General features: G+C 36.2%; 1 protein-coding gene across 15 annotated transcripts in view; it reads left to right on the plus strand.

The window, feature by feature from the left end:
* The window catches only part of DMD (dystrophin), a 2,167,959-nt gene that overhangs the window by 1,544,258 nt on the left and 601,760 nt on the right, over nucleotides 1-21,941 (plus strand). The gene's annotated exons all lie outside the window — the stretch shown is intronic.

Raw genomic sequence — 21,941 nt, forward strand, 5'->3', positions numbered from 1 at the left:
ATATTACAGAATCAAATATAATAATCTGGGAATTGGTAATTCACTCTTTTGAGTAGCCTGTGCCAATTTTCCTCCTATGATGATAAATATCATTGAAAGTCAACTATAAATTTTTTAGAAAACAAAAGTACCAAACATAATATATTTTTAAACACCTTAGATCTTAATATTCATATTTATGTAATGCTACAGTCAAACATGTTTTTACTACAAAGATTGCATTTATCAGCCTCTTGGAATCCATTATGCAAAATCATGACATCAGTTAGAAGCAAAGAATACATTGATATAAATCTGGTTGACCTAGCTGGAATAAATACACTGTGTGTCTTTTATATTTCTGAATGAATAAGAAAAATAGTTTTGAAATGTTTATGTGCTGTAGTTATTTCACTGGTAAATGACTTTCACATCTTTTCTACAGAAGTAATAAATTGCATTGAAGGTATTTAGTTGTTACAGAACTACTTTTCGAAAAAAGCAGGAGTCAAGCAGACAGATTTCTTTTTAAAATTAACTTTAGCAATTCAGTAGGAATAAAAGTAAGTGGATAGTAAGCAATCTGAATTTAAAGTACCTTGATTTCAGACACAGGAGACCTGAATTAAGCATTCTTTGTCATTTGCAAATGACATGATTGTGGTCAAATCCTTCTCTGGATCTCAGTTTCCTTTTCTGGGCACAGGACACACAGATTCACATTCATATTCACCACATAGTGATGGACATGCATATATATAATGACATTAACTAATATATACATATGTGTAATTTGTTTCACTGCTCCTTTAAAACAAGTATTAGTAGCCACATTCTTTAGCACAAACCATTGAGATGTCATACTTCTAGTAGGTAGCAGAGCAAAGATTCAAATCCAAGTCTATTTGGTTCCTAAGCCTAAGTATTTTTACTTACTACATATATTGCTTGCTAGTATTAATGTAAATGTGGCTACCATTTGGTGATATATATATGGTTTTATATATATTGTCTGCACCAGACATTGTGCTAAGCATTTATAATTTCAGTGTGCTGATACATGCAGAAGTATGAGATTATGTTCTTTCATAGTATCATGTCTAACTAGATATGAATAGATAGTATTAGATACGAATACTACTAAGACTATTACTAACCAGGGGAAGCAATATGTTACAATGTTTGAGGCAAGGGCTTTGGAGTTAGTACATCAACTGATGTTAGTAATTAATATTAGATTATAAATCATCTGCTCTCACAGCATTTGGAAAATAAGAGCTTGTTTCCACATCTACACCCGGTTCTGCCATTGGCATTATGGCCTCCTGTACAAGTCATTGGGTAGTAGAGTGGGAGAAGAAGTCCACACTCCCTTGTGAAGGGTTTGTGATCCTAGCCCTTAGAATCTGCTTTAGAATCTACCGCCTCAGCAGTCTTCAGAAATATGTTTGTCTTTTTCAGAAATGACTACTAATTTGATGCCTCTTCAAAATGATAGTCTTTAAAGATAGATCCAAAATTAATTCAGAGGGGATGTCAGTGGTTGAGCGTCTGACTTTGGGTCCGGGCGTGGTTCCGGGGTCCTGGGATCGAGTGCCAAATCAGGCTCACTGCGTGGAGCCTGCTTTTCCCTCTGCCTTTGTCTCTGCCTCTCTCTCTCAGTGTCTCTCATGAATAAATAAATAAAATATTTTTAAAAAAACAAAATTAATTTAAAGGAGAAGTTCAAGTGCCATGCCTAGGGTCACAGAAAGCCAGGAATTTTAAATGTTATATATAAAATGTTTCTTATATATTTTTATGTACATCATATTTAGATAAATATATATACAATTTTAATGTTATATATATGAGATAGTGATATCATATATATCTGTATATAGATATATACAATATTTTATATATATATATTTATAAATCACCCTTCTCTTGGTGAACAGTAAAGTGCTATTCCTGCTTCTTCCCCTACCAATTTTTTTTAAAGATTTTATTTATTCATTCATAAGAGACAGAGACAGAGAGGCAGAGACATAGGCAGAGGGAGATGGAGGCTCCTCTGTGGGGAACCTGATGAGGAACTTGATCCCAGGACCCCGGGATCACACCCTGAGCCAAAGGCAGATGCTCAACCACTGAGCCACCCAGGCGTCCCTCTTCCCCTCCTATTAAAAAAAATATTTATAAAGGCGTTGTCAGGTCTTGTCTTTTATAGCTTTCAGTCTGTAAATGGTAAGTAAAATGATCCTAAATAAACATTTAAAAAGTGTGTATGTGTGGGTGTGGGTGTGGGTGTGTGGGTATGGGACAAGAAAAAGAGATAAGTTTGGGGAAGTATTTATTACAATATCAGGGAATAAACATTTTTTCTATGTAAAGTTCTAAATAAAACAATCCCAACTTTAAGATTTGAGGTGTGAGAAATGAGGTAATGTTCTAAAAGGACTTTATAAACTTCAAAACACTATCAGTGCCTATTAATTCATTTAACAAATTTTTATTGAGCCACTACTAAGTGCCTGGGAAGTTCACAGTTGGACAAGATAGCAATACACAGATTAAAGCAGGTGAGGAAAAAAAGTGATAATAGCACTATGATAGAAATAAATTTCAGGATAATACCTAACACATATCTAACACTAATTATATACTAGTCACTTTTAAGTACTTCCTGTGTATTACTCCATGCTTACAACAATGAGATTGATAGTAAAGCACAGTGAGGTTAAATAACCTGCACAAGGCCAAGTAGTAAAGAGCAGCGGAATTTGAACTCATGAAGTCTGATTTCAGGCTCCCCACCATAGTTTCCACCTCCCTGGGCATGGTTGGGGGATGCTATGTGGACTTACTTCAGGAAGATGGCAACTGACTAAGCCAGGGAAGAGAACAGAGGTCAAGAAAAATTTCTTGAAGCAGCTAAAACTTAAGCCAACTATTAGAAAACAAGGTGGAAATAATCCAGTAGATAAAACAGAAAGGTGATTCTAGCAGAAGAACCAAGTTACACCTTTCGTTACTGTGGAAAACAATGTAGTGTGTTATATAAATTGTGATTCTTATGGCTTAAATTAAGGAGCGAGGAAGAAATCGATGGAGTAGAGAAGGATGGGCTAGGAATTGGGGATCTTCCCTTGCTAGAACAAAAGGTTTCGATTATGGCCTGCAGGCAGTGGCAATGTTTGAAGCTATTTTAAACAAAGAGGTAAAACCATCATCTGTAGTTTAGTTGAATATTAATAAGGTTTTCTGGATGTAAGCAACAGAAAAATCCTCTGATTAAATCAAGCAGAAAGTGAATGTACTGGAACTGGCATGAAGGCAGTGGGAAAAAGCTTGGGGAAAAAAGGTACCTGAACATATCTTGGCATGTAGTTCATGGTAACTACTCAAGACTGTCTTTGCGATCCTGTTTTTCTGCATGCTATAACTGTTCAGAACACAAAGTCCTGGAAGAGGGAATCCAGTTGACCTTGCCTGGGTCACAGACCTATCTCTTAGATAGAGGAGAGCAGAGAACTTTGCTTTAAAACCGTCTCCTTCCAAAAGCCCTCACAGTGAGTCTGTGTGTCACAGAGAAGGTTGTTCCCCTCCAAAGAAATTGGGGTCTGTTGAAAATAGAAAGGGGAAAAGATATTGAGCAGCCAATAAGCAATAGATGTCCCCTGAACTCAGGCAAGAATATGTAGAACAGGATGGAGGAGTGCACAAATAAAGGGGATTTGTTCGAGGCTATTATCTTGATCTAAGCAATATGTTTATCTATTTCAACTTCGCTATGTGGAGACCTGAAATAAAGACGATTTATAACCTCAGGACCTTAAACTTTCATCTCTCACAAACAGTAACTGGTTCTCAAGAAATGTTGATTGTTTGATGGATAATGTGAATGAAGTGTGATAACGATAGCTTTATTTTTAACAGAGACTGAAATTTGGGATTTTAATTGTGGCTACAAAGCATCATAATTTAGATAAGAGGTTGTAACAACACTTCACGAATCTAGGAGAACTTAGTTTTGAACTTAGGAGGTTCAGATCAAACCTAAGACATGCAGTGATTGAAATATTATTCCTAGAAAGGCAATAAGGACCAGATATTTGAATAAGTTAGCTCTTCATAGTTCTAGACCTTGAATTCAAAATCATACATGTGATATTAAGCTTCTGTTCTCCTTTTACATAACTTCTTTTATGTTCTTAGTTTAGAAAACTGGGATGCCACTAATTTGAAATAAAAATAATTTTTACTAAAAAAATGCAATTTTTGCTAAATGAATTATATTAAGCGAAAAAGAATTTTAAATGACAACTATAAATTTTTAAAAGTTTATAAAATGTGGCCATTTAAAAAAATTAAGCAACTTGTCTGCTTAACTTTGGAGAGCAAAATATATACCATTATATTGTAGAGGCAAAGAATTGTGAAATATGCAAGTTAAACCTTTAAAAGGAAAACATACATGAAGCTCCAAGTTGATTTCCTAACATTGTGCATTAATAGCAGAGGGTGATTTATAATTTATAGTTTTGTATCAAAAAAATCTGATTTTTAAAAGTGCTCTTTTTATTTCATCACATTTAAGTAAAATTGAAACAAAATTGTTTTGACAATTATTCACAGTTTTACTGACATAATCTATCAAATTAAGGGGGAAATATGTCTAGAGTTTCTCACTGAAAATATGACCATTTGAGAAAGGCAGGATGGAAAGACAAAGGAAGTGGGGAAGGGAGGAGGGAAGGGAGGAGGGAAGGAAGGAAGGAAGGAAGGAAGGAAGGAAGGAAGGAAGGAAGGAAGGAAGGAAAGAAGGAAAATTAGGGAAAAAAGAGGGAGGGGAAGAGAAATGGAAGAAGGGATGGAGGGTGGGAGGGAGAGAAAAGTAGGGGAAACAAGAGAGGCGGATGGCAAATTTGAGGAGAGCTTTGTGGCAGTAAAGAACTAATTGTGTTGCTATCAACAGACAAGATTTAGGTGGCCATATGATATCATTATTTTTTATACTACTGGTATCTGGTTGCCCGTGTTAAATAAATTATAGACTTTTTTCAAGTCACTTTGGCCAAGTGTTGAGTAATTCACCACTAAATCTAAACCACAGGCACTGTGTTGAATTGAATTGGCCAAAGAGTCTTATCCTCTAATAAGAACTCTCCAGGTTGAGTTTGAGAAAAATTGGCCAATCTGGACAAGATGATAATAGCATTGTTCAAGATTCATTTTTAACTACACACTACACTTCTACCTGGGAGATTTCATTATCCAAAAATTGAATTATCAGTTTTAGTAGATACAGTCTATATTTAAATGGGAAATAATTACTTGGATGTGTTTAATTTTTTATTGTTAAGGTCAAAGTCTTTAATAAAAGTTCCATGATTATTTTTTGAACTCTGGTTCTATCTGCACAGAGAGGAATTGAATGGCTCCAGAATCAGTCTGACTATAACTTTCATTGAAAAAATTCAGCCACAATCTTACAACAAAAGAACTCGTCTAGATGGACCTAGAAGGATTGGTGAAACAGTGCTGTGGGGGGGGGGGGGGAAGCATTGGTTAAACTAAAAACAAAACCAAACAAAACGTTTCTTGGTTTTACTCTGTTGTCATGAGCATAGCAGCAAAGTGGATATTGTAAATAGTTTCCCTTACTCAACAAATGAGAAAAGTTACAGACAATACAGGTAATTGGTCTAAGGTTATTAGTGAATGTAATTGTCCTAATGTAAATCCAGACCTCTTGCATATAATGTTTCTTAGTTCTTTTTTTATTTTCTGTGACCCCCTTTTCTTAAGCATCTCCTCAGTTCTCCACCAAAATCCAGACCAGCTACACACAGTTTATTTTAATGGGTATCTAACGGATTTCACAAGTTGTAGGACAGTCATCTTAGAGTGAGGAGATTAATTTTCTGGGTTTTTTTTTTCTTTTAACAAACAACCATCCAGTCCTCGTCATCTCATCTTTGCACTTCTGTACAACCTTATATAAGAAACACCACTCCAGAGGGTGTGGTCTTTCCATATATAGAAGGTGTGTTGTATTCTACAAAGAATAATGTTGTAATATGTTTGGCTGAGGATATTTGCAAATTTTGTACTGCAATTATCTTCTGACTAATGTTCGTGTCTCTTGTAGAAAGCTCATAACTGTGTGAATCACTGCTCCACATGCATACAATTTTCTTTCCCTATCTAATGAGAGCCAAATTCACTATTATCTTCACTGAAGGATGTAAAGATAAGTCAATGTCAACAATATGACTTAAATTATACTCTCTGGTCATGATAAAATAAATTCCCCTTAAAGACAAAGGTCACAGAGTTGCAAACACAAAAGAAATCCTATTTTTGAAGTGTCATAATAACCTTTTTATAGAAAGTGATGCCATACACTTTTTGGCTTAAAGATAAACATAAGTTTTACCAAACTACATATTTCAAAATCTATTAATGGAAATGCATATCTTAATACATTTCAGTTCAGTTCACTGTAAAATTTTCTGTCAAAACCTTATCAAGTAGAACTGAACCATGATATTTACACGAATTCTGATAAAAGCCAGTATACTGTGTTTCCAGTAAAATACCAGTGGGATTCTGATAAGGAAGTTAATGTTTGTCATTGTTTTTAAATAGTGAATTCTATTTCAAAATTTTCTTGCTTGGGTCTAAATAAAGCCTTTATGTGAAATGGCTTTTATTATTTTCATAAAAATACCTAAAATATGCGATCTTCTCTGTTTTATAAGAAAGCAATATAAGTAATTTGATATCTTTTAATCTTTTTTGAAAGCTATATAATGTTATTATACTCTGAATGTTATTACCTGCCTTGGGGGCTTTTCATTTCACCATAATTTTGGGGCCTTGAAGACTATAATTGAAGTTGCAGTGTGCAATAATGTAAGTTCCTCTTACTAATGCACTTAATGTTAGGGTAATGGTAGGTAATGTTCATGTTAGGTGCATGGTTCTTTGCCCATTCATTCCTCAGTTCAACAAATTGTCTTTGAAAACCCATGTTGCAAAGCATGCTAAAGACGGGTAGAGGACTATTAGGAAATGATATTGGAAAGATAGTGGGGTAACAGCTTGGATTTAAATTTGATTTCCTGTGTGTGTCAGCAAATAATTGAGATTGAGATAAAACAGTGTTCACATATAACTAACTACTATTAAGTGTTTCTGTACTTATCCACACTTTTCTGTATATGATTACTTACATTAAAGTGATAAATATATGTATGTTTATATATATATTACTAACATACATATGAGGTAGATATTTTTAGTAGTTTTCAGTGAAAATAAATACTACAAATTTTTTGTCCCCCAAATGCTTGCTTTCAGACCTGAGTTACATTGTCATGCAGATCCATTAGAGATATAGTGACTGTCTTTAAAGAGCTTTTGATGTAAGACTATGTATTCATCTGCTATTTATTGAACACTTGCTGGTAAAAGACATTAGTGTTTTCTGCTCCTGGGGATTAAAAATAAAAAGAATAGGCAGAGAGAGGAAGGTGGTGGTGAAGTACGAGGACCCTAGGCTTGCTTCATCCTATGAACACCACTAGATAACTATCGAATCATCCTAAATACCCCAGAAATCAACCTGAAGACTGACAAAACAAACTCCACAACTAAAGAGGAAGAAGCCACATCAAAGAAGGCAGGAAGTACAGAAAGGTTTAGGCTAGAAAGGAATCTAGGCCGCTGTGGAGGGGAGGGAGCAGTGGGCACGGAGAAGGGAGAGGGAGAGAAGAACACACAGGGGAATGCACAAGGAGAATGTTTCCCCATAGCCACTGGCTTGGAAAGTGAGAGAGGCTAAATTCTATGAATTCTTGCAACCAGTGGGACTTAAAGCCTTGAGTTTTAGAGGTCAGAGGGCTTGGCTGGGGTAGAAGTTGGAGGACACTGTGCTGCTCCTGGAGAGAAGTCAGGCAAACAGCAAGGATGCATACAGTATGAAACAGGATCCAAAGAGATCCTGGGGCACACAGTGGGGAGACTATTCACTCTTCTTGAAGCATGTCTCTGAGAGGAAGCATTCTTGGGAGATGCCTCTCCTGGAACAAATGAGCTATCCAGTGCCATTTTCTTCCTCATCCCCTCAGCATAAACACAGAGTCACCTGCTGAAAGTAGCACAGTGATGACACTGGCTGCCAAATTTGCTTACCCTAAGTCCCACCCCCCTGCTCTCTGATGGAACCGCTCTACTCAGCCACACCAGCTTCAGTCCCAATGTGGTAGGCCCCTCCCCCAGAAGACCAGCACAAACCCCTGCCTACACCACATCTCCCAATCAGAGGATTTTGTAGGGTCTCATTTCTGGTGGAGGTGGTGACAAGTCTCATTTCACAAGCAGACCAGAGCACACCTAGTTAAAACTCACTACATTCAGGCCAGGGGCCAAACACAGGAGCTGGGTCTTTGAAAAAATTAATAAAACTCATAAACCTCTAGCAGACTTATCAGAAAGAAGAGAGAAAGGTCCCAAATGAAATCACAAATGAAAGAGGAGAAATAACAACCAATACCACAGAAATACAAACAATTATAGGAGAAAATTATGAGAAGCTACATGTCAGCAAGTTGGACAAACTGGAAGAAATGGATAAATTCTAGAAACATATAAATTACCAAAACTGAAGCAGAAAGAAATAGAAAACTTGAACAGACTGATAACAAGCAAAGAAATTTATTCAGTAACCCAAAAACTCCCAACAAACAAAAGTTCAGGACCAGATCGCTTCACAGGTGACTTCTACCAAACATTTAAAGAAGATATAATACCTATTTTTCTCAAACTATTCCAAAAAAATAGAAGAGAAAGGAAAACTTCCCAATTCATTTTTTGAGGCTAACATTACCCTGATACTCAAACCAAATAAAGATACCACCAAAAAAGAGAACCACAGACCAATATTTCTGATGAACTTAAATGCAAAAATCCTCAACAAAATACTAGCAAATCAAATCCAGTTATACATTAAAAAAATCACAACAACCAAGTGGGATTTATTTCTGGATTGCAAGGGTGGTTCAATATTCACAAATCAAGCAACATGATACATCACATTAATATTTTTTTAAAAAAAGGATAGGAACCATATGATCCTTTCAAGATGCAGAAAAAGCATTTGACAAACTACAACATCCATTCATGATAAAAACTCCCAACAAAGTTGGTTTAGATGAAACGTACCTCAACATCATAAAGCCCATCTCTGAAAAACCCACAGCTAGTATCATCCTCAATGGGGCCTAAGTGTAAGACTGGCAAAACATAAAAATCTGACAAGAGAACCAGGCAGTAACTTTTTTGACATCAGCCATAGCAACTACTTTTTAGATATGTCCCCTGAGACAAGGGAAACAAAAGCAAAAATAAACTATTGGGGCCTCATCAAAATAATCAGTTTCTGCATAAAGAAGGAAACAATCAACAAAACTAAAAGGCAACCTACACAATGGGAGAAAATATTTGCAAATGATATATTGGATAAAGAGTTAGTATCCAAAATCTATAAAGAACTTATACAACTCAACACCCCAAAAACAAATAATTACATTAAAAAATGGGCAGAAGACATGAACTGACATTCCTCCAAAGAAGACATTCAGATGGCCGACATATGAAAAGGTACACACCCTCACTCATCATCAGAGAAATGCAAATCAAAATTATAATAAGATACCACCTCACACCTGTCAGAATGGCTAAAATCAACAACACAAGACACAATAGGTGTTGGTGAGAATGTGGAGAAAGGAGAATCCTCTTGTGCTATTGGTGGGAATACAAACTGGTGCAGCCACTCTGGAAAACAGAATGGAAGCTCCTCAAAAAGGTAAAAATAGAACTACCTTACAATCTAGCAATTGGACCACTAAGTACTTACCCAAAGAATACAAAAATACTAATTAAATGGGGTACATGCACCCCAGTGTTTATAGCAGCATTATCTACAATAGCCAAACTATGGAAGCAGTCCAAGTGACCACTGACTAATGAATGGATAACGGAAATGTATATATACTTATATATGTACACATGTATATGTACACACATGATGGAATATTATTCAGCCATAAAAGAATGTAATCTTGTCATTTGCAATGACATGGATGGAGCTAGAGTGTATTATGCTAAGTGAAACCAGTTAGAGAAAGACAAATACCATATGACTTCACTCATATGTGGAATTTAAGAAACAAAACAAGCAAACGGAAAAGAGAGAGAGGCAAACCAGGAAACAGACTCTTACCTATAGTGAATAAGCTGATGGTTATCAGAGAGAAGGCGGTTAGGGGGTTGGATGAAATAAATGATGGAAATTATGGAGTCCACTTGTGATAAGCTCAGGGTGACTCATGACAGTGTTGAATTACTGTATTACATACCTGAACCTAATATTACATTGTATCTTAACTAACTGGAATTTAAATAAAAAATTAAAATAGAAAATAATGAAACTATATAAACTTCAATATTAGAGTATATATTCTGTGAGGAAAGCATAAAAGGCAAAGAGAAGTAATTGCCACAAGAAAAAAAATGCTATGGTAGTTTTAATCATATATACTAGAATGAATGGATGAGTGAATCATTTATTTCTTTCTTTTTAATATGTGCCTGACTCTCTCATAGAAAAGAAATTAAGCTACACTTTTCTTTCCACATCTCTTGTTAATTTTTATTCAATAACCTGGGGATGAAAATTTATTTTTGCATAATATGTTCTAATATTTTTAATTTTCATAATCCAAGTCCATTGATCAGTAAATTTTCAAGGTTATCATAGCTGCATTGTTTTAAAAATAGAAGCAGTAGGATTGACTATAGTCTTGTGATCTTTTATGAATTCACTAAAAATAATACCAGGGTTTCTAGAGTTATGTGAGTCAATTCTTTATTAGATTTATAAAAGTAGCTGTGAGTATAATTTTAGTAATTCACAAATCTTTCCAGATTCCCTTATCTTTATGTTTTGCATTCTGTGTACATAAGTAGCATCGTATATATTTCTTATAATTTATTCAGGGAAAGGATATCTTCTGTGTGATTTATGCCAAGAATAGAAATGCTTTTATTTACCTGATATATTCTCCTTCCAAACAGAATCAACTTTGTAATGATAGACTTCACCCTTGGCCCCGCCAAATGATTTAATCTATGTTCAGCTCTTGGATTATTTTTAAACCTTCCAACTAGTAATAAGAAAAAGTAAAGCCATTGGCAAAGTTTGGGGCAGAAGTATATAGATAAATCTCTGTTTAAGAAAGTGGAGAGAAGAGAATAATTTACACTTAACTCCTTCATGCTTTCCCCACCCCTAAACCTGAAAGAACAAGATCATGGTGAGAGGGAAAATAATCTATAGCAACTCCGTTGAGGCTAAGCTTTTCTGTCATGTCACATTATATGAAAATCATAAAAAAGCTGCCGCAGATAGAACCATAACTGCCCCTTGAGAAATTTGACATAAAAATCAAACCACCACTTTACTATACTTCCCCAAGTTCGATTTTATTTTTTTTAAGTTATATAATAGGTGTTAGGCACTACAAGAAGACAGTTCTTGGAAGCAGATAATAGCAGATGCAAAGAATGTAAGCAGGCAAGAAGCTATACATAATGAGATTTTACAGTAAAAGTATTCCCTAAATCAAAATGAGGATGTATTTTACTTTTAGTGCTGGGAACTTTTTAGATGACAATGGTGCAACCATTCGCAGGTGTGAATTCTACCCAAATCCAATTATGAAGTGACCACACCAATGACTTAGGGTTCCTTCACACTCCTTCAAGTTGATGATAATGATTAGAAATATAGAGTTGACTGGTTTGTCAGAGCATTGAAGCTTTTGAAATCTATCCCTGCCTGCTCTGTGAAGTTTGTTTTGATAACATCAATCTATATTTGTCTTTTTAAATCAGTGATTCACTACAAAATTCTTTTGTCCATTAACCATATATTTTCTTGTAAAGCTGTCTCTGCTATCTTAAACTTATCTTTTAAAACATTTATTGTCATTTAGCCTTTTGCCTTTTTACATTCTAACCCTTGAGAGGAATTTAAATTTCCTTAAAGGCAGGCATAGTATTCTTTTTGCTATAGCAACTAAAGACATACTAGGTGTTTTATAAATCATTGTTTATTTTATATTCATGGATGACTAGTTTTTTTTTGTTTTTTGTTTTTTATTGGTGTTCAATTTACCAACATACAGAATAACCCCCAGTGCCCGTCACCCATTCACTCCCACCCCCCGCCCTCCTCCCCTTCTACCACCCCTAGTTCATTTCCCAGAGTTAGCAGTCTTTACGTTCTGTCTCCCTTTCTGATATTTCCCACACATTTCTTCTCCCTTCCCTTATATTCCCTTTCACTATTATTTATATTCCCCAAATGAATGAGAACATATAATGTTTGTCCTTCTCCGATTGACTTACTTCACTCAGCATAATACCCTCCAGTTCCATCCACGTTGAAGCAAATGGTGGGTATTTGTCGTTTCTAATGGCTGAGTAATATTCCATTGTATACATAAACCACATCTTCTTTATCCACTCATCTTTCGTTGGACACCGAGGCTCCTTCCACAGTTTGGCTATTGTGGCCATTGCTGCTATAAACATCGGGGTGCAGGTGTCCCTGAATTTCATTGCATCTGTATCTTTGGGGTAAATCCCCAAAAGTGCAATTGCTGGGTCGTAGGGCAGGTCTATTTTTAACTCTTTGAGGAACCTCCACACAGTTTTCCAGAGTGGCTGCACCAGTTCACATTCCCACCAACAGTGTAAGAGGGTTCCCTTTTCTCCGGATGGATGACTAGTTTTGCTTAGCATTTAAAGTTTAACCATGTTATAGAGGCATGTGCATATTTTATTTTAACTTTTAAGTGCAACATGTCTTCTTTTTTTTTTTTTTTCAACATGTCTTCTGTTTGTTTTTGGTGAGTGATGAATGAAAGGCTTCTGGAAATTAAATTTACTATGTCAAAAAAACAGTCATAACTTTATAAGAATTTTAAAAATTAAAGGATTTTCCCTCAATTAATACTTATAGGATTGAGTTTGGCTGTATATGACAAAATCCTCATTACAATAGCTTAGCTATATAGGAGGTTTTCTCACATAGCAAGACCTCAAGAATTCTATGTTCCAGGGTAGGTCCATCAGCCTCAAAATCATGTGTCCCAACTCCTTCTTGAGTTAGCCCCAGGCATCTTTAACAGGTGGCTTCCATTCCTTCCTGTGGCCTCAAGAGGGCTACACCAACTCAAAGCACTATGTCTGTATTTTAAAATGGAAAAGCAGGAAATGGGGAGAGTAAATGCATGTGCCATGTGTAAGCTTAATTTTACAAGGAAAACAAAAGCTTTCCTGTCCTCCCCACATAAAAGAGGCATTGATCCAAAATGTGTCATGACCACTTCTAGCTTCAAGAGATGCATATTCTTCTTCTTCAGACTTAAGGACTTTTAATTAGATAAAAATGATGTGATCATTTTCCTATTTTAGGTTTCACAGAGATAGCATGGAAGTGTGAATGTGAGAGAATAACCCCAGTGTTAAGGTGTGGTAGTAGACATCACTTATGTTACTTTACAATCACACCAACAAAGGTCACTGAAAACAATGTAAATTAAGAGGGAAATTGTGTTTATATTCCCTTGTCTATTCTCAAGGAATAACTTCTTAATTAACTAGATGTGTTTTCTATAATTCTCTAAATCTGCACTGTTCAATATAGTAGCCACTAGCTGCATGTGGCTATTTAAATTTAAATTTATTAAACTGCAGGTGCTTTCTCTTCCTTCCTTCCGGGTGTCTGAATGGGAGGGTCCTGGTGGGTCCTTGTAAGGTTGGGGTTCCCAGGAGTCTGGGTTCTCACAAGCCCCAGGTCCAAGTGATCTGAGGGTAGGGGCTGGCTGCTCCAGTGGCGCCCACGATGCACTGGCCAGACAGGCACTCCTGTGAGGAGGAGGGGGCCTTCTTGCGGGAAGATGAGGAAGCGCAATGGGAAGATCACGCTTCTGAGGAACATGAATGTTGGTAAAATGTCGCTGCTGCAAAGGTACATGGAGCAGCACTTCTGGGACATGGTCAGCATGGTAGGCAGTGCTTTCTATATGAAGCAGTGGCGCTCCTACGACATCTCCACCTGGAACACCATAGATTTCCATGGTCCTCTGCCTGCTGGCCTAGGAAGACTCCAGCATTCATTTCAAAGGTGGAGAGAAGGAAGACTAGCTCCCGATTTCGGGATCCATGGAGTGACATGGTGGTGAGCTCCCTGGGTTTTCTTTTTGCCTCATTTATCCCAGATTTCGAGCTGAAGAAGCCCGAAATTCAGAAATGTCAAAGGGCACAGCCAAAAGAAAATTAAAAGCTGGTTCTCTCACCGAAGCATCAGGAAACAGGTAGCTGAGTAAGACAAACTTTTGAGACAGTACCTGTTGCACTCCAGCCAAACACTCGGAAAGAACTGGAGCACCCGCATCCCCACCATCAAGAGCTTGTTGGAGCCAGAGCTCTCAACCCCACCAGGTAGTAATGAGTTCTCCCGTTTTGTGGTGCCAGTGAAGGCTGCATGATGAGTGTGGACTTCCACCTCCACCTCTTGGGAAAAAGAAAGTGCCTGCCCCAGCCCCCTCCATCCCTGCTGGGATGAAGGAACAGCTTCAGTGGAAGATTTAAGTAAGATTCAGTGTCTCATAGCACAAGACAGAAATGTCCAGGTTTCAGTTAAAAAGAAAACCACATCATACAAAAAGCAGGAGGATCTCCAACTGAGTCAATACAAAACAATCACTAGATGCCAACCCAGAGCCAACAGAGATGGTAGTTATCTGACAAGGACTTTAAAGCAGCCATCCTAAGAATGCTTCGGTGAATGATCATGAACACTTAAACAAATGGGGGAAAAAATAGCCTCAGCAGTATCAGATTTAAAGCAGACCCAAATGGAAATTTCTGAACTGAAAAAAAAAGCAATAACCAAAATAAAGGGCTCAGCGGCTGGACTCAACAGCCAAGTGGAGGGAAGAGAGAAGAAGGAACCGTGAATTGGAAGGTAGAATAAAAATGCCAGCTAACCTGAAGTAGAGAAAATAGAGGAGGGGTGAACAGAGCCTCAGGGACCTGTAGGACAGAAGACCCAACACTGTGCCATCACCGTTCTGAAAGGTGGAGTAGGGTTGGGTTTAATGGAGTCCTAGAAGAAATAATGGCTGAGAACTCCCCGAGTTTGGCCAGAGACACAAACCTGCAGATTCTAGAAACTGAGAGAATCCCAAACAGAATATACTGAAAGAGATCCTTGCCAAGATACATCATAATGAAATTCTGAAAACAAGACCAGGAAGAAATCTTGACAGCAGCCAGAGGCAGGGAATCAGAATGACAGCAGATATCACAGCAGATACCATGGTGATCAGAAAGAAGTGGCATCTCTTTCAAGGGCTGAAAGCAAAGATGAAGAATATTGATGCATAATTCTTGTCCATCTTCTGTCCCAAAAAGTGACTCTGGAAAGACACTCTTCTGTGGCATATGCCACAACATTGACTCAGGACTTTTCACTCGTTCTTTAAATTACAGAGAGTAGAATGCTGTTTCATCCTTGACATGCTATTTAAGTAAACCTGAGGGTTTTTATTTTTCCATATAAATTTTAAAAACTTTTGGCTTTGTAGTTTAAAAATTGGACACAAGTTTTGCATTATGATAATTTCTGGATTTTGGTAAAATTCTCTTGGTTTTGTTTTATTTTTTAAGGTTTTATTTATCTATTTATTTTTATTTATTTATTTAGAGAGCACATAAGCAGGGGTGGGAACGCGGGTGGGGTGAGGAGAAGGGAGAAGGATAGAATCTTCAGAAGATCCCACCCTGAGTGTGGAGCCCCGTGAGGGGCTCGATCCCACAATCTGGGATCATGACCAAAGCCAAAATCAAGAGTTGGACACTTAACCAACTAAATCACCCAAGTGCTCTGGTTTTGTTTTATTTTTAAGCAAGTTTTATTGAAAACCACTTCTTTGTGGTCAGATTCACCTATTTTAGTGTATAGTTAGGAGTTTTTTCAATACATACAGTTGTATAACCACAACCAAAATACCATTTCCATCATTAAAAAGAAAATGACAAAATTAGTTAAACTTTATTTTTTTGTTAAACTTTAAAAATAATTTCTTTACTTGCCACATTTCAAATAGCACATGTGACTAGTTACTACCATTTGAATAGCACATATATGTAAATAGCTGTAATACACAATATTTTCTGTTTAAATTTCTTTCAGTTATCAATAAAGTGAAGGAAAGAATATCTGTTTCTTTTTGCTTCTGTATATTTTTTATAATTAGAGAAAGAAAAAGCAATCACTTTGACAACAATTTAATTCCCCTGCTGTATTCTGGAGAGGCCCATTAGCATCAATAGTGTTAGCTCATCAGTTTTAATATTTTGAATTATAAAGATCTAAATGCAATCATGGAGTTCAAGGAAAAATATAAGCACCCAAAAGATTATCAGTGCTAATAGAGTCAAACAGGAAAATGAGTAATGTGGCTCATTTAATATAAAATTTTTTAGGGGTGGGATGCCTGGGTGCTTCAGCGGATGAGCGTCTGCCTTTGGCTCAGGGCATGATCCCGGAGTCCTGGGATCGGGTCCCACATCGGGCTCCCTGCATGGAGCCTGCTTCTCCCTCTGCCTATGTCTCTGCCTCTCTCTCTCTCTCTCTCTCTCTCGAATAAATTTTAAAAATTTTTTAAAAATAAAAATAAAAATAAAATTTTTAGGGGCACCTGGGTGGCTCAGTGGTTGAGTATCTGCCTTTGGCTTAGGTCATGATCCCAAGGTCCTGGGATCGAGTCCCACATTGGGCTCTCTGTGGGGAGCTTTCTTCTCCCTCTGTCTATGTCTCTGCCTCTCTCTGTGTGTCTCTCATGAATAAATAAAATCTTTTAAAATAATAAAATAAATTTTTTTAAGGTCAAGTTTTTTTTCCCCTTGTCTGTTGTTGCCTTTTTCCTGTCATCTTAAAACTGCTTTGTGTGGTCTTTGCTATCTGCCACCACAGGTCTGTGCTACTTGGTCATACATGTTCTCTTCATTGCACTATCCCAAGGCCCAGGCTCTTAGATTCTTCCTTCTTCGTCACCACATGCTCCAATAAGAAAGCCCCTCTTGTCTCTCATAATTTTAGTTGTCTACTTTATGCTCTAAAAAAACAAAGTGATAAATATTAAGGTTTTCATTAGGAAATACGCTATTGTTCTTAGGGGCTAGACTAGACTATCTCAACATTTCCTGAGACACTAGATCCAACAGATGTTAACAGATGTTTCTCAAGAAAAAGTCAAATAAGCTGAGAATGTACATGAACTTTGCCTATCATGGAGATCTATAGAGTACATCACCATAGCAAAGTCATTGAAAAGTCTGGCAGGAATGTTAGCATCATTTAGCTCAGCATTGCTCCATGGAATTTGTTTGTGTGGAACATCTTGAGCAGTTTAGAGAACATTAACTTACCTTATTCAAATTAGCATGTCTCTGTGAGTCACTTGATTATATGCATTTGTTTTTACTAAATTAATCTTTCAGAATTCTTGTCTTTTAACACTGTCTGTAATTTAGGAAGTTGTTATGAGAATGGCCTTTGTGCCTCTCATTGTGATCTACCTACCAGGAACCAAGTATCAAGGCTTTCTCCAGAATGAATATCTAAAGGAAAGAATTTAGAACATTTTTCTATAAAATCGGTGTTGTCTATAAAAGATATATTTATATTACATATAATTTATATTTTAAATATTAATTATTAAAATCTACATGAGTTTTATTTATTTTTTACTACATGAGTTTTAGAAGTACACACTATAGAGCACCATTGAAAGGTATTAAGTGCCTATATAAATTTTAGCATTTTCCGATGTAAAGTCTAAAAGACCAAAATCATGTGCGTTTCATGTTTGTTGTTGTTGTTGTTGTTGTTAAGTGGAAACCTTTGTCTCTTCCTTTCACTGTTCAGTTACAGAGATCCTCAATGGGAATATATAAGAAGAACCATAAATTCTATTTAGATTTATTTTATCTCATTCTTTAGAGTTAATATTTTGTTGATGTTTTGTAAAATACCTACTATATTAATGAAGTTATACATGTGTTAAATTTGAATAAGTATGGATTGGTATGTATGGGCCATAATTTTTTAAAATTGTAGGTGTGTTCAGTCAGAAAAATTTGGAGACTATTGCTCTCAGTGTGTCAAATGTCAGCTGTCTCTGGGCCTGTAATTAGATACCCTTGGTGATCCTGGTTCTAGTACTAATTGTTTTCTCAAAAGAACCTATCATATGACATGATGAATCTTATGCAGACTTGGCTGATATGGAAGTTTCACTCACTTATTTTCCTTTTTTTCCCTAGATTTTATTTATCTATTCATGAGAGACACAGAAAAAAAGAGAGGCAGAGACATGGGCAGAAGGAGAAGCAGGCTCTATGCAGGGAGCCTGATGCGGGACCCGATCCCGGGACCTGATCCCGGAATCCCGGGATCATGCCCTGAGCCAAAGGCAGATGCTCAACCGCTGAGCCACCCAGGTGTCCCCACTCACTTATTTTCTTTAACTCCTGTTTACTGAATAGAAAATCACTGTTTCAATAAAAAGCAGAAAGCTTATAATCACAGATGTTCCCTCAAGCCTTTGTCTCTTTAAATATGGTTCTCACAACCAGAAGGCATGTTCTAGCTTATTTCTCTTCTTTCTTTGACCCTTAAAGCTTAGGTTTCAAAGTAAACGTTAATTTGTTTTAAATTGCTTAGAAATAACCTTTTACTTGGCCAGCTTCCAAATTGCATGGTATCTGCTTTAAACTTTTGTATTAAACTTTTTATCCAATATTTAAGTCATATAAAATATGTCATATCTGTTTCTTTAAAAAAGAAATGTATATTAATTCCCTTCTTTGGAAGAGTCTTCAGATAATTCAGTGGTTGTGATTTAAAGCGTTTTGTCAGGCTGGAAGCAGAGGGATGTTGGGGGGGTATTCTTTTATCATTTTGTCTTTTTGGTCTCCCAGTACACACCTGCTTATTTCAAATAACCTCTAATTATGTGGCAACTCTTTGTATGTGATCATGATACTGCCTGGTATTTTTCAATACCTTATTGTTTTCTGGTTTTGTTTTTCAAGGTATAATCCTAATCCTAAAGCCCTGTTTTGCTTCTTTTCGTCCCTCAGTTTTATTTCTATTTTGATGTTAGGACTAGGTGTCCTATAATTCTTTCAAGGAATAGAATATAGAACTGACCTGCAAATTCTCTAAAGCTGGAATGCGATTTTTTTTACCATCATCAGGAACTATGCAGATGTTACTTAGAGTTTTCTCTTTAGAAAAGCAATTCCTTGCCCCCTCCAAATATTATTACTGTCTAATCATGCTATCACATGCTTAAAATCTACTGTTAAAAAATGAACTTATTTGGCTTTGAGGATTGAGTCTAATTATTTTCTGTCGACATGAAAATATCCTGGAATAATCCTCTATAAAGTTACATATAAAGACCCAATGAATTCTTTCTCATCTCCAAAAGCATAAGAAATGTTATGAACCTTCATTTTTTTCTAAATCAAATAAAATTTGGCTCAGAATTTTTCTTCTAGATAGTTGAGGAATTCACTGTGTTGTTCATGTTTCGGGGTACCCCTCTCCATCAGTGCGTCCTTCAAGAGTCTTTGAGTACACAGGAAAGAAATCTCCTGGAAGATATAACAATTCTGCCCTTTTTTTCCTTGCCTATAGGTCTCAGTTATTCTAGATTATTTTCTAAACTCCAAGATTTTCCAAAACAAAGAACTCTTAACACTTTTTGAGGGCAAGGAAATGTAGACTTTAGGGATATAGCCATACCTGCCATCTGAAAGTAAAGAAGGAAATATACCTGTTACTCATTTTTAAAGACATAACACAATCACTTTTGCAGTCAGGTTATCTTGCAACCCCATTCATCAAGTTTTAGCAGGTTGCTTGCTAAAATATTCTGAAAGAATGCAACAAAGGGAAGCTAAAGAATCCTAAGGGAGATGAGATCTATAATGTTAGTTCTTTCTGTCTATGAGGCTGTTACAGCTAGGTGGCAGCTTAAGGGCACTTGCCTGTCATACTGAGTTTACAAAGGGCAAGAATGTTGCTGATTTTAAAACTCGCCTTATAGTCTATTATATGATTTATTGCCTCAATCAGAATACTCATGAGAATGAAACTATGTGCCATTATTAATGATGCCAGACAACAAGGGTTAACTCAGCTTGTCCAGGATAAACTGGATATATAGTCATCTTCTATACAAAGAAAATTAAATAAGTGTCAGTACTTTGCAAACTGAATTATTTGATGTATGGATTCTATCTTGGAAAACTTTTTGTTAAGGGTTTATACATGATACATTTATAAACAATACATTGTTTATAATGTATTTGAGAAAACCAAAAAGTAAGCAGGCAATTGAGGTACGATGAAATAGATTCTAGACTGGGTAAAAACAATATATTCCTTTACATTAAATCTGAACATAAATGAGAATATTGTCAGTTGCAAATAATAGAAAAATGCAACTCAAACTGGCTTTAAGAAGAAAGGAAATTTAAAAAAAAAAGAAGAAGAAAGGAAATGATTGGCTTAGGAAACGAAACTATTACGTGGGCTTCAGGCACGGCATACCCAAAACGCCAGCTCATTGCTCAGTTTTGCCCTTCAACACTGTCATAGCTGTTAGAGGATATATTTTGCATACCAGACTATATTAAAAAGGAACGAAAACTCCTTTTGTGACCTTGAAATGAAGCTTCTCTGATTGGACTAGCTTAAGTCATGTGCTCACACCTAAGCAAATCATTGTGGCAAGGAGGATGGGAGTCTCCATCCTCCGTCCTCGGTTTTATAAATGAGATATTGTAAAGGTCAACAGTATCTACTCTAGTCACCATTCCATGTCAAGAAAAATTTTTCAGGGAAATCAATATTTAAATGAAATATAATTCCTTTGTAACCAAAGTAACCATCTTATAAACATGGTTCATTTTTTGTTTTGTTAAATTTTCCTATTTCTCAGTAGCATTTATATAAGTCATCATGGGATTTAAAAGCTGGAAAGAGAAGGAAGACACAGGATGCCATCTCTTTTCTCATTTCAAAAGGAATTGAAATGAACACACATATTCATTTTCTTTCATGACACATCTAAAGAAATATAATGTATTACATAAACATGTATCAACAAGGATTTCCAACATGGAAAAACAGGAAAAATTTTGTCATTTCCTTATTTCATTCCTTTTTTATCCTATTTTTCTTTTTCAAGTCTTTGATGACATCTCCAAATGTCAGCTTTAATTCATAACAAAAATCGAGCAAAGAATACTGTTATAATTTGGCCACTCCACCCTTTCCTCAAATATAGAGGAACTTGCATAATATGTGAACATGTGTCTTGCTTTTTCTCATATTTGCAGAAATGGCATGAGCTTTTCTGGAGTCAGGCATCTAAAACCTTGCCTTATGTGTTACTGGCAAGCTACACAACTTCTATAATTCTCAGTTTGAGCATTTGTAAAACTGGGTTAGAAAACCCTATGTCACAGTATAGTTATCAGGATTAAAAGCACACTTTAAGATCTTTGTAAATAAATCTCGACTTTGCAGTTGTATTTGTTCTGTGTGTTACTTGTCCCATTTTCTTTTTGCTTAACATAGCAGTAGCAGTTTACATCATTAATCGAAGTAGACAAGTAAAGTCACTCTTTACAACAAATGTTAATTTTAGAGGATTCAATAGGTTTGTATGGAGGTGCTGCTTGCTAATTGTAGCAATTATCCTTGGTGAAAAATGATAGACACTTGAAAAAACAATTAATCATGATGGCTATTT

This window comes from Canis lupus, chromosome X (genome assembly GCF_048164855.1).
Source record: "Canis lupus baileyi chromosome X, mCanLup2.hap1, whole genome shotgun sequence".
Classification (NCBI taxonomy): Eukaryota; Metazoa; Chordata; class Mammalia; order Carnivora; family Canidae; genus Canis; species Canis lupus.